A 20524-nucleotide genomic window follows, 5' to 3' on the forward strand; every position below is an offset into this window, starting at 1 on the left:
GGCCTCCCAAGTAGCTGGGACTACAGGCATGTACCACCACACCAGGCTAATTCTTTTATTTTTTTGTTAAGATAGGGAGTGGGGGTATCTCACTATGCTGCCCAGGCTGGTCTCGACTCCCGGCCTCAAGTGATCCTCCCATCTCAGCCTCCCAATAAACTGGGATTATAAGCATGAACAGCATGAACCACTGAACCCAGCCTAGGAGAGGGGGTTTTGTTGTTTTGTTTTTGTTTTGTTTTTGTTTTTTGCTTAAGTTATATTTAAAACACAAAAATGGGGAGAGCATCTTGTATTCTGATTAACAGAGTAATGGCCAAGGAAGACCTAAGATTCCTGTCTACATTCATTGTCCAAATGAAAACCAACAAACACACAGCAGAAGCCATGGGATGTTGCCCTCTTTACCTGCAAAGGCTGACCTACATGGACTCTTTCTCAAGGAGAGTACAAAAAAAATCACAACGGAGCACTGCCAATATTCAAAATGATAGTGGGCTAAAAACAGCATAAATGCTAAAACTAGATTTTGAGGCCAGTTATCTCAAAATGAGGTGACAGAAAATGGACCACCACACAAGTCCAAACTATAGAAATATCGTGCTGGGAACAGTTACAGCGTGCACTTATGGTACAGAAGCATAGAGACGAAGGGAAAAATCAAATCCTGCCGATCACTTTACAAGACTACACACATGCATGCATGTGTATTATATACACTCAACATATTCACAATCCCCTCATTTCATCCTTTTTCGGGAATCCACATCTTGCCCCACCAATGCAACACAACAGACATACCAAAGTGGTAGGAGAATGCCTATGGAAATGAAAACTCAGTCTGCTACCCTGGAAAAACAGCCCCACTACTGATTCCCATGAGCATGACACTACCTCAGATCATCCTTCCCTTATAAGTGCTGGTCTCTGGAGCCCTTCCTTCTTCATCTAACTTAAAAAAATCAGCTGAAACATGACCTAGGCAGTCTTTCCCAACTCCTGAGTTTGAATAGGATGCCTCACCTCTGTGCATGCCACCATCAATGCTCCTAAAACGTTAGCTCCAATAATGAACTAACTGGTCAGACTCGGAGCAAGGAGCACATTCTACTCCAGCTGATCCCCCCACACAGTGACTGTCGCACAGGCAGTGCTCAATATTCTGTTGAGTAAACAAACTGGAAAAGCATAGAAAATGAAGGGGAAACAAACCGACACTTGGTTTGGGCACCTAATGAATGTCTGGTGCCATGCTAGGCATTTTATCCATATTACCTCATTTAATCCCAACAAAAACCTTACATTCAGTTCACTGATGATGAATCCAAGACTCAGAAAAATAACTTGTCTATAATTAAATAACCAATAAGTAGCAGTGCCTAGATTAAAACTCAAATCCATCTGAATCTACAATGCCTATTAAATGGAATGAAACACATATTTAGACTCCATCCCCTCTATTATCTCTAATCTCTAGGTACAAGACAAAAGCCAGGTTGGAAACACTTCTCCATGTTTATGCCAAGGCCCTTTGTGGATAAAGGGCCTAAGAGCACATCACCGCCTTCTCATCAACACCACCGCCAATCCCACTCTCCGTTATAGCCACGGGCACTCACTGCACAACAATTCCTTTTCACACACTGCTCAATGTTTGCCTTGCTACATCACACCCCATGAGCCCTCAGTGAACACAAGTAGCCCAACACCCAGCGGGCTTGGCTTTTAATCCAGAAGAGGAAGAGGGAGGCCAAGGATACACACCTACCCTCCTCTGAAGCTCCAAGTGGCCTGCTCCCAGACAAAGTGTTCAACACCACATCTGGGCAGGTACTAGAGTAGAGTGGATTCTCTTCTCTCTGACTAAGGGGTTCCAGATCTCATATCTCTGCGGTGGTCACTTCCTAATTCTTGTCTCCTCTCATAGTTCTTGATACGGTTTGCATTTGTGTCCCCAACAAATATCACGTTGAGTTGTAATCCCCACTGTTGGAGGAGGGACCTGGACTGGTAGGAGGTGACTGGATAGTGGAGGTGGATTTCCTCCTTGCTGTGAGTTCTCATGAGATCTGGTTGTTTAAAAGTGTGTAGTGCCTCCCCCTTGCCTCGCTCCTGCTCCGGCCACGTGAAGACATGACTGCTTCCTCTTCTGCCACAACTCAAAGTCTCCTGAGGCCTCCACAGCCATGCTAACCGTACGGCCTTCAGAACCATGAGCCAATTAAACCTCTTTTCTTTAGTTGCAGGTATTTCTTTAATACAGTATGAGAACAGACTAATACAGTCTGATGTGTAGTATAGCAAGTTGGAGAAAGGCCACCTGTCTTCCTAAAGAAATATGTCTGGTCTCAAGGGCCAAGCAGGTGAGAGGATGTTTCTGTAATTCTCTTTCTGGGAGATAGCTCCAAAGCTAGTAAGAGATATCCAGGGTTGCAATGGCTCATGCCTGTAATCCCAGCACTTTGGGAGGCCGAGGCAGGTGGATCACCTGAGGTCGGGAGTTTGAGACCAGCCTGACCACCAAGGAAAAACCCAATCTCTACTGAAAATACAAAATTAGCCAGGCGTGGTGGTGCATGCCTGTAATCTCAGCTACTCGGGAGCCTGGGGCAGGAGAATCGCTTGAACCCGAGCGGTGGAGGTTGCGGTGGGCCAAGATAGCGCCATTGCACTCCAGCCTGGGCAACAAGAGTGAAACTCCATCTCAAAAAAAAAGAGCACTTGTCTTTTGCCAAGCAAAGACAAATTTGTTGCATCAGATACTCTGCAGAGAATAACTTCAAGAATGCCAGAGTGAACAGTATCACTTACAACAGTAACACATACAAATGCTCCAACGTAGTTTCAGTGTTTGTGATTGAGAAGTAGTGTCACACTAAGACAAGGAAATGATGGTCACTAAAAGCAACTTCTTTCCTTCTCCTTATAGAGATACCTGATGAAATCAAAACCTCAAATGATAGGGAAGCAGAGGACTAAAACATTCAGGCAGCCCGGGTCCCAGACTCCCAATCACTGCCACAGGTCATCTTTTCCAGCATGCTGCCCACTACCCTATAGGACTGCAAGTGACAAACTTTAAAAAGCTTCTGCTGGGTGTGGTGGCTCACACCTGTAATCCTAGCACTTTGGGAGGCTGAGGTGAGTGGATCACAAGGTCAGGAGTTTGAGACCAGCCTGGCCAAGACGCTGAAACCCATCTCTACTAAAAATACAAAAATTAGCTCAGCATGGTGGTGGGTGCCTGTAATCCCAGCTACTCAGGAGGTTGAGGCAGGAGAATCGCTTGAACCCAGGAGGTAGAGGTAGCAGGGAGCCAAAATTGTGCCACAGCACTCCAGCCTGGCGACAAAGTGAGACTCCATCTCAAAAAAAAAAAAAAAAACTTCTGATGGCCCAAAATATAAGAAGTGAAGGAATTGAGAACCTTGTTTCAAAAGCTAACATTCCCAGGACAGTGAGTTCCACCATAGAGTCAAAGTCCAGAGATGTAAATAGTGTCTGGGACCTAGACCGCACAGACAGCACATACTCAGAGGGCAATTTTCAGAAAAGTCATCAAACCCGTTCCCTGTGATATACTCTGGGCTCCTGAGATGTCTGGGAGACCTTTCTCCCAGTGTCCCTTATACTTCTAAGTTTATTGTGATAATACACACTTTGTGTATATGTGTGCCTCTAGGATCCAAAAGGCAGACTGTCCATCTCCCAGGAGGTATTTTAGGAAGAAACAACAAAACACAGAGAACGGGAGAAAAGGTATTTATATATGTAGAAGGTCATGTACTGGCCACTAATGGAAGCCCATTTCAAAAACTCCCAACTTAAAACAAATCTAAACTTATAAAGAGTCATTGCTCACTATGTAAATTACAAAGGATTAACTACATATTTATACTACTTAAAGATAGCTCAATGCATTCATACTTACTCTCTGTTACTAAGTCCAAAGGATCCACCATCAGCTGACCCTCCAATCAGCAGCTTGTAAGGAACTTACTTTAGGGGCCAACAAATTGACCTCACCTGAAAAATAATATTTTGAATAATCTAACATTTTATGGAGCAATGATCTACTGTGTTTCTTGTTCCTACACATGATCCCTAGGGAACAGAAGGGCTTAAGGGGCAAACAGGGTATAAACACGAAGCTATAGCCTGCAGAGTTCAAATTTAGAAGAAAACAAGCCTATTTCAGCTAAGTTTCTCAATCTATGTCCTCCTCACAGTCAGGCTGCATCGGCAGCTACTGCCTCGTGGTGACTCATGACCATCAGAGCACTGATCAGTAGTGAATCATATGCAACTCTGAAACCACACAGCCGGAATGTTCAGGGAAAGACAGGAGAGAGGAAGTATCATACCCCCATTGAGTAGTTGTGGGAGATCAAGTTTAAAAATTCACATAAAGCATATAAAAGCACAGCAGCCCCCAGAAAACATTTGCAGCATAGCATGGTCGTTATAACTCTCATTCCTACTGGCACCAAATGATCTATTTCCGCTCTGCCCCTTCATAAGCTAGGATGAAGGCAGAAAAATAAAAGGAATAGGCAACAATTACTCCACTACAAAACTTCAGCTAAGACAAGCAATGTTCTTTTGTAAAAGCTAACAGTCTTGTTATGTGGGAGCTTTTGTGAAATTTCTTTTTTTTTTTTTTTGAGACAGAGTCTCACTCTGTCACCCAGGCTGGAGTGCAGTGGCATGATCCTCAGCCTTCTGCACTCAGGTGATTCTCCTGCCTCAGCCTCTTGAGTAGCTGGGATTATAGGCACCTGCCACCACGCCTGGCCAATGTCTATATTTTTAGTACAGACAGGGTTTCACTATGTTGGCTAGGCTGGTCTCCAACTCCTGACCTCAAGGTCTCCCTCTGTCACCAAGGCTGGAATGCAATGGTACAATCATAACTCAATGCAGCCCAGAACTCTTGGGCTCAAATGATTCTCCCACTTCAGCCTCCTGAGTAGCTAGGAATATAGGTATACACCACCATGCCTAGCTAATTTTTTACTTTATTTTATTTTTAAAGCAACAGAGTTCCACTATGTTGCCCAAGCTGGTCTCAAACTCTTCACCTAAACTGATCCTCCTGCCGTGGCCTCCCAAAGCTCTGGGATTATAAACATGAGCCACCATATGCAGCAGAAACTATTTTAAATGCCATCTGTTAGTAGAAGCAGCCAGAGCTCCTTGAAAAATGGCTGATTCCAGGATTGGGGCAGGGAGAGCAGCAGATGGGCCTGGAATATTTTGTGCTGCCAAAAAGTAAGAAAGTGGTCAAAATTTGATAGAGACATGTCAAAAGGCCATAAATACAGCTAACATCATACTTAATAGTGAATCATGAGCTGCTTTTCCTCTAAGATTGGGAACAAGACAAGGATGTCTACTCTCTCCTTTTTATTTTATTTTATTTTTGAGATGGAGTCTTGCTCTGTCACCCAGGCTGGAGTGGAGTGGCATGATCTTGGCTCACTGCAACCTCCATCTTCCGGGTTCAAGCAATTCTTCTGCCTCAGCCTCCCAAGTAGCTGGGACTACAGGCACGCACCACCAAGCCCGGCTAATTTTTTTGTATTTTTAATAGAGATGGGCTTTCTTCATGTTGGTCAGGCTGGTCTCGAACTCCCAACCTCAGGTGATCCGCCCACCTCAGCCCCCCAAAGTGCTGGGATTACAGGCGTGAGTCACCAGCGTCTGGCTTAATTACGGGCGTGAGCCACTGCGCCCGCCTCCATTTCTATTAGAGTCTATACTAGAAATTCTAAGCGGTATGACACAGCAAGAAAAGGAAATCAAAGATATAAAGATTGGAAAGGAAGAGGTAAAACTGTCATTATTTATAGGACATATGATCTCGTACATAGAAAATCCCAGCTGGGCACGTTGGCTCACATCTGTAATCCTAATATTTTGGGAAGCTTAAATAGAAAGACCATTTGAGACCATGAATTTGAGAACAGCCTGAGCAATATAGGGAGTCATGATCTCTACAAAAAATTTTTAAAATTAGCACAAGCCCGTAGCCCCAGCTACTTAGGAGGCTGAAGTGAGAGGATCACTTGAGCCTGGGAGATTGAGGCTGCAATGAGCCATGATTGCACCACTGCACTCCAGCCTGGGTGACAGAACAAGACCCTGTCTTTAAAAAAAAAAAAAGAAAGATGAAAAAAAAAGAGAAAAGAAAATCCTAAAATACATATCAAATTAAAAATCCTAATAGAACAAATAAGCAAGTTTAGTAAGATCACAGAATACACAATAAATATATGAAAGTCAGTTGTATTCCTACATATTAGCAACAAACATGTAAAAATGAAATATACAATTCCATTCACAATAGCATCAAAAATAAAAAAATATCTAGGAATAGAGACTTCTGGTTCCAAAATGGCAGTGTAGAAGCAAGCTGAGGTCACTCGCCTCACACAAAACCAAATATAAACACACAGCATCAAGATTATCACCAGCAAAATGCCAGAACTCAAATATGAAGAGGAGACAGTTCCTAGGACCACAGAGAAGGGAAAAAATTCTGACAAGGCAGTAAGAAGAGTGGACTTCCACATCTACAGCATCCCCTCCCTCAATCTTCCTGGGACCAAGGACACAGAAAATCTGCCCCCAACTCACAATTTCTATACTGGAAAAAGAGATCAAGATACACAACCAGGCGGGGCACAGGGGCTCACACCTGTAATCCCAGCACTTTGGGAGGCTGAGGCAGGAACCCGACACCAGCCTGGCCAACATGGCAAAACCCCGTCTCTACCAAAAATACAAAAAATTAGCTGGGCGTGGTGGTAGGCACCCATAACCCCAGCTACTCAGGAGGCTGAGGCATGAGCATCGCTTGAACCTGGGAGGCGGAGGCTGCAGTGAGCCGAGATCACGCCATTGCACTCCATCCTGGGCAACAAGAGCAAAATTCTGTCTCAAAAAATATCCCTGAAGACAACCAGAAACAAAGGGGTTGGGTGGGACTACCATACTCAGCCCTGGACTCCCTGCTCTGTTAACTCAGCCAAAGGAGATACCAAATCAGAGAGGCTGTTCAGCAACACTACTCTCTATAGGAGCTATGTTCCACAGATTCCACCGTATGGTGAGTTGTATAATTATTTTATTATATATTACAATGTAATAACAGAAATAAAGTGCACAATAAATTTAATGTGCTTGAATCATCCCGAAACCATCCCCCACCCATCCATCCACCCCAGTCAGTGGAAAAATTTTCTTCCACAAAACTGGTCACTAACACCAAAAAGGATGGGGACCACTGCTTTAAAGCCAAGACAAACCTGGGTCTAAGACACCATCTAGTGTTGAAGAAGAGGTAGTGACCTAGTGAGTTTTTTAAAAAGTCAACAGGTTAAGTTACAAAGAATCTCTAAACAAACATATTCAATAATAAACAAAATAAGCCAGACAGAGAAGAATAGAATAAATAACTAATCCTTCAATGTAAAGACATATACATATATCCACAAGAAACAGCAGCAGAGAACTATGACAAAGCAAGAAATGGACAAAGCAAGAAAACAGTGACTGACTGACACAGTGACACATGCGCTCGCTCTAACGAGGAACTCAAAATAGCAGTTTTATGGAAACTTGGTGATCTCCAAGATAACACAGAAAAGCAATTCAGAAATTTATCAGAGAAATGTAACAAAGAGATTAATAATAATTTTTAAACAAATCTTGGAACTGATAAATAAATTTGCTTACCTGAAAAATTTACTAGAGGCTCTTAACTACACAATAGATCAAGCAGAGGAAAGTATTAGTGAGCTCAATTGAAGACAGTCTATTTGAAACTATAGAGAAGAACAAAGAAAACAGAATGAAAAGCAACAAAAATAACCTATAAGATACAGAAAACTACCTCAAAAGACCAAATCTAACAATTATTAGTATTCAAGAGGGAACTAAACAAGAGGCAGGGGTGGCTTACTAAAAGAAATAACAGGCTGGGCATGGTTCACACTTGTAATCCCAGCACTTTGGGAGGTCAAGGTGGGCAGATCATTTGAGGTCTGGAGCTCAAGACCAGCCTGACCAACATGGTAAAACCCCATCTCTACCAAAAAGACGAAAATTAGCCAGGTATAGTGGTGGACGCCTGTGATCCCAGCTACTTGGGAGGCTGAGGCAGGAGAATCACTTGAACCCAGGAGGTGGAGATTGCAGTGAGCCGAGATAGTGCCATTGCACTCCAGACTGGGCAAAAGAGTGAGACTCTGTCATGGGAAAAAAAAAAAAAAAGAAATAACAGAAAAATTTCTAAAACTTGAGAAAGATACATATATCCAAGCTCAGATAGGTCAGAGAACACTAAACAGATTCAACCCAAATAAGACTACCCCTAGGCATATAATAATTAAACCTCTCAAGGTTCAAGGGCAAATAGAAGATTTTAAAAGCAGCAAGAGAAAAGGAGCAAATACATATTACGGAGCTCCAATTCATCTGGCAACAAAATTCTCCTCAGAAATTATCCAAGTGAGGGAGTGTAACATTTCATAGTGCTGAAAGAAACTGCCATCCAAGAATACTGTATCCATCAAAACTACCCTTCAAATATGAGAGATAAAGTCTTTCCCAGATAAACAAAAGCTGGAAGAATTCAATACCACCAGGCACTTCTTAGAAGTAATGCTAAAGGGAGCTCTTCAGTTTGAAGCGGGTAAAAAAACTAACATTCAAAAAGAAAACATTTGAAGGTATAAGATCCACTCGTAAAATTAGGTAAGTGGACAAACCCAGAATAGTTTGCAATCTAATCATAGCTCTAGTATGACGCCCAAGAGACAAACTTGTCAAAAACAGTAACAGCTACACCAACCTCTTAAGAAATAGGCAAACAAGGGTGGGAGCAGTGGCTCACATCTGTAATCCCAGCACTTTGGGAGGCTGAGGCAGGCAGATCACTTGAGGCCAGGAGTTCAAGACCAGCCTGGCCAACATGGTGAAAACCTGTCTCTACTAAAAATACAAAAATCAGCCAGGCATGGTGGCATGTACCTGTAATCCCAGCTACTTAGGAAACTGAGGCAGGAGAATCGCTCGAACCCAGGAGGCAAAGGTTGCAGTGAGCCAAGATCATGCCACTGCACTCCAGCCTGGGTGACACAGCAAGACTCCACCTCAAAAAAGAAAAAAGAAAAAAAAGCAATATAAAAATATGTAAATTGAGACAACAAAAAGTTAAAATGTATGCAGAACAGAATGAAAGTGTAGAATGTTTTTATGGTTTTTTGTTTGTTCATTTCTATTCTTTTGGAGTTCAAGACCAGCCTGGGCAACATAGTAAGATCCTATCTCTACAAAAAACACAAAAAATTAGCTAGGCATGGTGGCACATGCCTGTAGTCCCAGCTGCTCAGGAGGCTAAGGTAGGAGCAGCACTTGAGCCCAGGAGATCAAGGCTGCGGTGAGCCATGGATACACCATTGCGTTCCATGCTGGGGGACAGAGCAAGATCCTGTCTCAGTTTTTAAAAAGTTATCATCTCTTAAAATGAGTTGGTTTATTTATTTATTTATTTTTATAGAGACGGGGTTTCACCACATTGGCCAGGATGGTCTTGATCTCTTGACCTCGTGATCTGCCTGCCTCAGCCTCCCAAAGCGCTGGGATTACAGGTGTGAGCCACTGCACCCGGCCTAAAATGACTTGTTATAGGGTGAGTACAGTGGCTCACACTTGCAATCCCAGCACTTTGGGAAGCCAAAAAGGGAGGATCTTTTGAGCCTAGGAGTTCAAGGCCAGCCTGGGAAACATAGCAAAACCCCATCTCTAAAAATAATAATAAAAAATAAAAATCAGCTGGGTGTGGTAGCATGTGCCTGTGGTCCCAGCTACTTGGGGAGCTGAGGTAGAAGGATCACCTGAGCCCAGGAAGTTAGGACTGCAGTGAGCCATGATCACGCCACTGCACTCCAGCCTGGACAACAGGGTGAAAACTTTTCTCAATAAAAAATAAAATAAAATAAAAAAATAACTTATATCTATAAGTGGTTTTTTGTAAGTGACACAATAACCACGGCACAAAAACCTGTAATAAATCCACTAAAAATAAAGAGCAATGAATTAAACCACACTACTAGAAAAAAACTACAAAAACAGTAAGAAAGGAGTTACAAAGCAACCATAAAACAAGTGGCAAAATGGCAGTAGCAAGTCCTTACTTATCAATAACAACACTGAATGTAAATGGACTATGAATAAAGAAAATGTGGTATATATACACAATGGAATATTATTCAGCCATAAAAAAGAATGAAATTCCACCATTTGCAGCAACATGATGGACCTAGAGGTCATTATGTTAAGTAAAATAAACCAAGCACAGAAAGGCAAATACGGCATAGTCTCACTCTTAAGTGGGAGCTTAAAAAAGTGGATTTCAGAATATAGAGAACAGATTGGTGGTTATCAGAGGCCAGGAAGAGTAGGAGGAAAAGTAGGCCTGTCAGGCAATGGAGCAAAAAGTAAGTCCATCTGCTTGAATCATTCACTGTTAAAATCCATTTCTACCAGTATAATTTCAAAGAAAAGTTAAAGCTGATTGGTGTGCTACCTGCCTTCTGGTCTGAGGAAAACCGTAATGAGGTTTTTAAAACATTTTTTTAAAATTTTGCAATTATCTCACACTTGCAAAAGTTACAAAAATAGATTTCCTGTTTATCCTTTACCCAGATTCATTAAATGTTAATACTTTAACACACTTGTTTTATTATTCATTAATACTCTCTCTCACGTATATCTCTATGTGAACTGGGTTTTTTGAAATTTTTTTTTTTTTTTTTTAGAGACGGGGTTTCGCTATGTTGGCCAAGATGAAGATGGTCTTGATCTCTTGATCTTGTGATCCGCCTGCCTTGACCTCCCAAAGTGCTGGGATTACAGGCGTGAGCCACCGTGCCCAGCCTTGAAATGTTTGGGAGTAAGCTGCAGACATGATGCCCCTTTCCATCTGAATACTTCCTAAAAGTCTGCTAAAACCAGGATATTCTCTTATACCCAAAAAATTAACATTTATAATAATATTAACTATATTACTATTATCTAATATACAGATCTTATCCAAGTATTGTGAGTTGTCCTATCAATGTCCTTTATCTGGCCCAGGATCACAAGTTGTATTCACCAGCTGTATCTTTTTAGTCTTCTTTAATCTGTTATAGTTCCTCAGCCTTTCTTTTTCTTTAATGAACTTGATACTTTTCAAGAATACAGACCGGTTATTCTAAAGAAACAAACTCCATTTGGCTTTGTCTGAAGAGATGATATATCCTCAGTTGCATCATATCATAAGGCGTATGTCAATTTGTATATTACTGATCATGATGACATTATGTGCTTCATATGATGCGCTTAAGGATATATCATCTCTTCTGCAATTTCCAAGGAAAAATGCATCATCTTGAACATGTATTTGTACCCATTCATCAACCTCTCTAACCAGCCAGTGAATTTGTCCACTCTGGCCCAAGGGGAGTTCAAGGAAAGGCATATTACTCAAGCCTGGCAGATAAAGTTTAATGGAAGCACTTTCTCTGTGCCCATCAACACACAACCAAGTAGCAGTTCTCCGATACTTAGAGGGCAAATGCTATCTAAATGTGATTCTGTATAAAACCTCACATTCCAATAAACCCAAGTCCTTGTTGCACCCTGAACTGAGAAAACAGTTGCTGTCAGCACCCAGCAAAGAAACAGGAACCTACAGGCTGAGATAAGGTTTTGAGGGCTAGAGTCAGAGTCAAGGAAACAAGGGGGCACTGTGGCAAGCCCAAGGGTTTCTATAACCACTGTTATTCAAAAGGAGGGAACATGTTATCTGTGAATCTCCTTGAAATCAGGTGGGGATGTCAGATTCTAACAAAGTCATGCCAGGGGAAGTGAGAGAAGAATAGATCAATCACATCCCTCTCTTGTCAAATTAATCTTTCAGAGTCAGGGCCAAGAAATAAGCTGTAATTGCACAAAGAAGATTTCAATAACAAATATTCAGGTAGAAGGGGCCCAGCCCGTGGGATGGGCGTCCATACAACACAAAAATCCCGACATGCCTATCATAATGCTGCTTTCACCCCGACCTCAGCAGATCTTCAGTTCTGCTCAATCCATCAACAAGTCGTTCCAGCTTCAAGTATACGTCTTTGAAGCCATCTATTCTTCCCCATTTCCACTGTCATTACCTTAGTCAAGCTACCATCATCTCTCACCTGTTGATTTCCCTGCTTGCTTGCATATAATCTATTTTCCAGACAGTGGCTACTCTTTTCAAAACACAGTCCTCTTTTTACAACACAGCTTAAGACCATCTGATGGCTCCAAGGACTATGTTATCTGACTCCTGACTCTCTGACCTTAGCCAGAGCCACTCTTCCCCTCATGAGGAACGTTCTCACCCCTAGGTCTTTATGGTTCCCTCCGAAACACTCAGATCTCTGAATGGTTAGCTTACTTAGTTCCTTCACTCAATATTCAGGTAAAAAGGCCTTCCTCGTCAACCCCATCTAATATTGTCCTACCCCCACCATTCCCTGTTTCTCTTCTTTTTCTTTTTTTTTTTTTGAGACGAGTCCTGCTGTTGCCCAGGCTGGAGTACAGTGGCGCAACATCAGTTCACTGCCAGCTCCGCCTCCCAGGTTCAACTGATTTTCCTGCCTCAGCCTCCCAAGTAGCTGGGACTACAGGTGCATGCCACCATGCCCGGCTAATTGTATTTTTAGTAGAGACGGGGTTTCACTGTGTTAGCCAGGATGGTCTCGATCTCCTGACCTCGTGATCCACCCGCCCTGGCCTCCCAAAGTGCTGGAATTATAGGCATGAGCCACTGCACCCGGCCCCCTATTTCATTACCTTGTTTTATTCCATTTCATTCCTCCACTATCTAAAATTATTATGTATTAATATTTCCTTACAGTTGGCTTTTAAAATAACAACAGATGAACCAAGAAGCTGGTAATTTTTTTTTAAAAACTACCAATGAGGTTGGAAACAGACACAGATGAGAGACTTATCTGTGTATACCTTTCCTATAATTTTAATTTATTTGTTTGTTTTTTTGAGACCAGGTTACTTGGTCAACAAGGTTTGATATCCTGGGCTCATGGTCCTCCTACCTCACCCTCCCAAGTAGCTGGAACTACTGGTGTGTATCACCACACCCAGCTCATTTGTTTATTTTTTGTAGGATGAGATCTTGCTATCTTGCCAGGGCTAGTCTCAAACTCCTGGGCTGGAGTGATCCTCCTGCCTCAGTCTCCCAAAGTGCTGGGATTGCAGACATGAACCCCTACACCTGGCCCTAATTTTAATTTCTGAGGGTTTTTTTTTTTTGTTGTTTGTTTTTTTTTTTTTTTTTTTTGAGATGGAGTCTCGCTCTGTTGCCCAGGCTGGAGTGCAATGGTACGGACTTGGCTCACTGCAACCTCCACGTCCCAGGTTCAAGCGATTCTCCTGCCTCAGCCTTCTAAGTAGCTTGGGACTACAGGCGCCCGCCACCACACCCAGCTAATTTTTGTATTTTTAGTAGAGACAGGGATTCACCATGTTGGCCAGGCTGGTCTTGAACCCTTGACCTCATGATCTGCCTGCCTTGGCCTCCCAAAGTGCCGGGACTACAGGTGTGAACTACCATGCCTGGCTTCTGAGATTTTTAAATTTTTTATTTCTTTTGAGATGGAGTCTCAACTCTGTCACCCAGGCCGGAGTGCAGTGGTGCGATCTTGGCTCACTGCAACCTCTGCCTCTCGAGTTCAAACTATTCTCCTGCCTCAGCCTCCCGAGTACTTGGGATTACAAGCGTCCATTACCACGCCCGACTAATTTTTGTATTTTTAGTAGTGACAGGGTTTCACCATGTTGGCCAGGATGGTCTCAATCTGTTGACCTTGTGATCTGCCCACCTCGGCCTCCTAAAGTGCTGGGATTGCAGGCATGAGCCACCGCGCCCAGCCTTAATTTTTATTTTTAAATAGAGACAGGGTCTCACTATGTTGCCCCAGCTGGTCTCGAATTCCTGGCCTCAAGTGATCCTCTTGCCTCAGCCTCTCAAAGTGCTGAAATTACAGGCATGAGCCACTGGGCCTGGCTATTTTAAAATAAAAACTTCAATTATTTATGCATTTCTTTGCTATCTGTCTATCTTTCAAAATGAAAGCTCTCTGAGCACAGGGACTTTGTTCACAGAGTTTATATCCAGCCCTAGAATGGTAATCAGAGCTCAATAAATATTTGCTGAATAACAAATGCATCTACAGCAGCTATGACTAGCTAAGGGGGTGGGAAGTTTCTTACATAGTCACTCTTAATACAGCACAGGATATTTCCCCTCTGGTCATCAAAATGTGTGTGAGGCACATACACCAAGGAATGCTCCAGAGGCCACCAGCTGGATATCCTGTAATTCAGTTCTGACACTATCTACCTAAAGATAGCATCAGATCCCACAGGTTAAGAACTCAATACCACAAAGCTGCTCCCACTTCAGACGCCAATTGCTAGGCACAGGTTGTGACCTGTGCTTCTGATTGATTTGCCATAAATTGGGGTTCCTTGGCCAGGCGTGGTGACACACACCTGTTATCCCAGCACCTTGGGAGGCAAAGGTAGGTAGATCAGGAGTTTGAAATTAGCCTCGGCCAGATGGCAGAACCCCATCTCTTAATTAATTAATTGGGGTAAATTGAGGTTCCCAAAACCTTCCCCTTTGGGTTCAATAATTTGTTAGAGCAACTCACAGAACTCAGGGAAACACTTCACTTACATTTACCTATTTATTACAAAGTATACAGATGTGAACAGTTACATGGAAGAGATACATGATGCGTAGGGCAAGGGATGTGGGAAAGGGCTTGGAGCTTCCATGCTCTTACCGGGAGTACCACACTCCAGGTACATTCATGTGCTCAACAATCCAAACCCTGTCCTTTTGGTTTTTTACGCAGGTTTCATGAATAGGCATGACTGATTAAATCACTGGCCACTGGTGGTCAGCTCAATCTTTGGCTCCACTTCCCTTCGCAGAATTTGGGGGAATGGGACAGAAAGTTCCAACCCTCTAATCACATGGTTGGTTCCCTTGGCAACAACCAGCCTCCCATCTTGAGGCTATTCAGAAGTCCCCAGCTATCAGTCATCTCATTAGTATATAAAAAGACACTTATCACTTAGAAGTTCTGAAGGTTTTAGGAGCCAGGAACCAGGGGCACACACCAATTATGTATTTCTTTTTTTTTTTTTTTTTTTTTGAGACGGAGTTTCGCTCTTGTTACCCAGGCTGGAGTGCAATGGCGCAATCTCGGCTCACCGCAACCTCCGCCTCCTGGGTTCAGGCAATTCTCCTGCCTCAGCCTCCTGAGTAGCTGGGATTACAGGCACGTGCCACCATTCCCAGCTAATTTTTTGTATTTTTAGTAGAGACGGGGTTTCACCATGTTGACCAGGATGGTCTCGATCTCTTGACCTCGTGATCCACCCGCCTCGGCCTCCCAAAGTGCTGGGATTACAGGCTTGAGCCACCGCGCCCGGCCCCAATTATGTATTTCTTATTATATCACAATATTACATCAGCAAAGCCACAAGTTGGACCTCTCTTAATATGAAAAAGGCACTCCCCTTTTACCACCATCTGCTTGTCGCTTTTTTTTTTTTTGACACGGAGTTTTGCTCTTGTTGCCCAGACTGGACTACAATGGCACAATCTCAGCTCACTGCAACCTCCGCCTCCCAGGTTCAAGGCCTCAGCCTCTCGAGTAGCTGGGATTACAGGCATGCACCACCATGCCTGGCTAATTTTGTATTTTTAGTAGAGACAGGGTTTCTCCATGTTGGTCAGGCTGGTCTGGAACTCCTGACCTCAGGTGATCTGCCCACCTCGGCCTCCCAAAGTGTTGGGATTACAGGCATGAGCCACTGCGCCCAGCCCCTTGTTGCTATTTTGACTCAGTGCATGCACTCTGCCACAGCTGTACCCAATTCCTTCAATAGCGTCTTTTCCTCTTCCTGAGGCCAATCCCAAATCCTCCACAGTTCTGTTATCCTCCCCCACATCAATTCAATTGCTCTCACAATTTCAACTATTATCTGCACAAGAGTCATTTTGCAGGCTTGTCCTCTCAAGTTTCATGTCTGCATCACCAACTGCCTGCTCCACCTTTCCAAATGCATGTCCAACCGTCAATCTAGCGTGTCAAACTAGCTCTCCACTCCTGATCATGCCACTTCCTTGAGTGGACCCTTCTTTCTCCAAATCACCTAAGAGGAAAACGAAGTTATTTCTGACGTCTTCCTTTATTTCCCCAAACGGAAACCAGTCATGAAATTTAAGACACTCTGTCTACTTAGCATTCTTCCTCCTTTTATTATTTCCACCCCCGGATAGATCTGGACTTACTGCGACAGTATCAACTGAAGCATGTGTCTCCAAGGTGTGCCCTTCCTTATTCCACCCCGCAGGCAACCTCCAGATTAACTTTGCTGTATCGCTTGATCATGTCAATCCCTTTTCAAAAATGGTCCACAAGCACTTGCTAAACTTTGTGGTGGCCCACCTGCATCAGAATAACCTGGGATGCAAAGTCCTGAGATTCACCTTCAAGAGGATTCAGTTGGTGAGGAGTAGGGCCATGAATGGGCAGTTTTTAAGGAGCATTCCAGATGACTGCCATGTGAGATTTCTTAGCTTGGGTCCACAAGACTCCACGGTCAAGCCTTAATCTTTTTTTTTTTTTTTTCAGATGGAATGTCACTGTGTCACCCAGGCTGGAGTGCAGTGCAGTGGCACAATCTCCACCTCTCAGGTTCAAGCGATTCTCCTGCCTCAGCCTCCCAAATAGCTGGGACTACAGGCACGCCCCACCATGCCCAGCTAATTTTTTGTACTTATAGTAGAGATGAGGTTTCACTGTGTGGCCCAGGATGGTCTTGATCTCCTGACCTCGTGATCTGCCCACCTTGGCCTCCCAAAGTGCTGAGATTACAGGCATGAGGGCCCTCCCCTACATTTTTTTCATAGGCTTATTTCCATTTCCTCCTATCTTGAACTCTGTTGTGTGAACTGCACTGGTCTCACACTAAATGCCGGGAATAAACGTTTCAAATGCCTGTCTGCAAGGCTTTACTCCACTAAGCTTCTTCCTTGCAAATCCTTACCATATTTTATTTACCTTTTCTAGACTCAGCTCAAGACCCACCCCCTCCATGAGCAGCTGTTGTGTGTCCCTCTCACTTGATACTTTGCCAAGGCTATCTTACACCACTATTCACTTACTGCATGGGATATGCTCTATAAGCTTCATGATGGCTTTTGCAGGAAATCTCCGGATATCTATAACCTCAAATGCACAGCCACTCTGGTAGAAGGGGGTGAGAAGAACCCTGGTCCACTTTAGCTTCCTATTAGCAATACTGCCCATCTCCTCCCCCAACAACTTCATTGAACACTAAGGCTTCCTAGAACAAAGTTTTCAAAACAACTGACTTGGAAACAATGGATATGTTCAACGTGAATTATACCTCCACAAAACTGTTAAAAATAAAACCTGAAGCCAGGCGTGGTTGCTCACACCTGTAATCCAAGCACTTTGGAGACCAAGGCAGGAGGATTACCTGAGGTTGGGAGTTCAAGACCAGCCTGATCAACATGGTGAAACCCCGTCTTTAAAAAAAAAAACAAACTTGAATAAAGGGATGAGTCAAGAATAAAGAACTGCAGAGAGTTGTACAGATTAACAAAATGGCCTGAAACATCCCTTTCTATTTGCATGGCTGCCTCAGCCCAGTCTCTAACGCTCTAACACTAAGCGCAGGACTACTAAGGTAGCATCCTGACTGATGGCCCTGGCTCCAGACTCTCCCCTTCTCAAACACCCAGTCTCAGGAATCTGAACATCCTACTTTGTCATCTTCATGTAGCATTCAGAAACTGCCTATACAGTTCTGTCCTCCAATCTTTATGGAGTAATTTTCCCTCAAGTTTCCTCCTTAAAGGAGTGTGAATGATTGGTAGCCTATGTTAGAACATCTATTGCTGTTGTCACAAACCAACAACAAGTCTCCAGGGACCAGGCCCAGACCAACTTGGACAAGGTATCTATTTCTAGAGAAAGCAATTCATTACCCACTGATTAAATCATTCTCCTATACTGTAAGAGAGTGTGGCTCTTGGGAAATGCAGTTTCCCTTTCCTCCTTCAACGAGTTGTTTCCTTAGGTCACCGGGGGAACTCAGGACATCAGAAATGGTTCAGTCTATAGTCCACAAGAACTCTGATGAGATTCCCTCAATCCCCAACAGTTATGTTAGAAGACAGAACTGACTTACCTGGAACCAAATAGAAAGAGGGGAGTGTAGGAATCAGATCCATTTTCTCTTATGAGATAAATCCCAAGCTCTCTGTCCCTAAAGAAAGGTGGAGGAACAATACATCTCTTAAAGTCCTACTAAGAGAGGAAGGTCAAGAACACAGCCTAGTGAGAAGGGTGGGTCCGTATAAGATTAGTGAAGTCACAGGTAGCTCTTGTAGAGCACAGTTTAGGAATGCCAAACAAATGAGTAAACCCGAGGAAAAGACACAGGTTACAGCAGCTAGAGCTGAGGAAGGTAAATCTACAAATTACTGAAAAGTGAAACCAGTGGAAGGCTTTATGTAACTGGGTGACTCAAAGCCTTGCCCTTTATCAGCTTCAGGAAGGAATCTCTTTCCTCCTTCTCAGCTGGGCTCTGGAGCAGCAATCCTCAAAGCCTGGACTGCAGACCCTGAGGGGATCCTAAAACCCTTTCACGGGTCCTGTTAGGTAGAAACTATTTTCATAACAAAACTAAGAGATAGCCGGGTGCAGTGACTCACACCTGTAATCCCAGCACTTTGGGAGGCCAAGGCAGGCAAATTGCTTGGGCTCAAGAGTTCAAGACCAGCAGGGGAAAGGGTGAAAACCCCCTTCTACAAAAAAAAAAAAAAAAAAAAAACAGCTAGATGTGGTGGTGCATGCCTATCTATGGTAAGAGGGTCACCTGAGCATGGGAGGTTGAGACTGCAGTAAGCCACGATCATGCCACTGCACTCCAGCCTGTCTTTGAAAAAAAAAAAAAGAAAAAACCTAAGATGTTATTTGCCTTTTTACTGTGCTGACCTTTCCACTGATAGTGCAAAAGCATTAATGAGTAAAACTGCTGGTGACTTAGCATGAATCAAGACAATGGCACCAAGTTACATTCTTCACCACTACACACTTTTCCACCACATAGTGAAATGATACAGGCCAGGTTTACTTGATTACCCAGTGTAAATTATATTAAATCTCAATCCTTGAGTATGCTCTTTAATATTCTGTGTGATAAAATGCGAAGGACATATAAGACATTTGTGCTGTATACAGAACGTGTTGATAAAGCACTGCGTGATTGTTTGAATTGCAGGATTTTTCTGTGGAACACCATGTTTACTTAAAAGAATGAATGACAAGTAATAGTTATTCAGACTTTGGTATCTGGCAAAGGTTCTGGAAAATGAAACAAAGTAAGCCTGTCACTTCAAGGAAAACAACTGACTATACTTGTTGCCAATGATAAAATGTGAGCTTCCCAAAAAAACCAGAATTTTGGCAAAATGGTAACTGCCACTGTGAGTTTAACTGCTTCCTAATACTTAACTACTTCTCTGAAGAGATTGTGGTGATAATATGATGTTTTTGACACTATATAATAAACTGTGACATGGAGATCTGCATAACTCAGTGAACCATTATTTTCCAAACAGTCATGCCTTACATAGTGTTTCAGTCAACAGACAATCCCCATAGAAGACAATGTCCTATAAGATTATAATTCCATATTTTCTCAGTAACCTTTTCCATGTTTCAATGTTTAGGTACACTGTGTTGCAACTGCAGACAATACTCAGCAGCCTGACCAACTAGGTAAAACCCCGTCTGTACTAAAAATACAAAAATTAGGCCAGGTGTGTTGGCAGGTGCCTGTAGACCCAGCTACACAGGAGGATGAGACAGGAGAATTGCTTGAACCCAGGAGGCGGAGGTTGCAGTGAGCCAAGATCACGCCACTGCACTCCAGCCTGGATGATGGAGCAAGACTCCATCTCAAAAAAAGAAAAAAAAGTAAAAATAAAAATAAAAAACCCTCCACTTCGGGAAGCCGAGGCAGGAGGATCACTTGGGCCCAGAAATTTGAGACCAGCCTGGGCAAGACCCCATTACTACTAAAAATTCTAAAAAATTAGCCAGGTGGGTGGCACATGCCTATAGTCCCAGCTACTCAGGAGGGTGAGGTGGGAGGATCGCTTGAGCCCAGGAGTTGGAGTTTACAATGAGCTATGATCATACCACGGCACTCCAGCCTGAATGACCTCCTGGGTTCAATGCATCCTCCCACCTCAGCCTACAAAGAGCTGGGACTACAAGAGCACGCCACCATGTCTGGTGAGTGTGTGAGTGTGTGTGTGTGTGTGTGTGTGTTTTTATTTTGTACAGAAGAGGTT

General features: G+C 43.3%; 1 protein-coding gene across 6 annotated transcripts in view; it reads right to left on the reverse strand.

The window, feature by feature from the left end:
* The window catches only part of TTLL4 (tubulin tyrosine ligase like 4), a 46512-nt gene that overhangs the window by 23868 nt on the left and 2120 nt on the right, over window positions 1-20524 (reverse strand). The window contains exons 2-3 of one of the 6 annotated variants that reach the window (XM_032278178.1): window positions 7741-7829; window positions 7311-7353 (exon numbers count right to left, since the gene is read on the reverse strand). The exons of 3 other annotated variants lie outside the window; for them this stretch is intronic. The gene's annotated coding sequence lies outside the window, so the exon portion shown is untranslated. Of the gene's footprint in view, window positions 1-7310; window positions 7679-7740; window positions 7830-20524 lie in introns of those variants that run through there. 2 more of the 6 variants (XM_032278180.1, XM_032278181.1) reach the window with 2 other exon arrangements.

The sequence above is a fragment of the Sapajus apella genome, unplaced genomic scaffold, assembly GCF_009761245.1.
Source record: "Sapajus apella isolate SASKATOON/1434 unplaced genomic scaffold, GSC_monkey_1.0 scaffold10, whole genome shotgun sequence".
In the NCBI taxonomy this organism is placed as follows: Eukaryota; Metazoa; Chordata; class Mammalia; order Primates; family Cebidae; genus Sapajus; species Sapajus apella.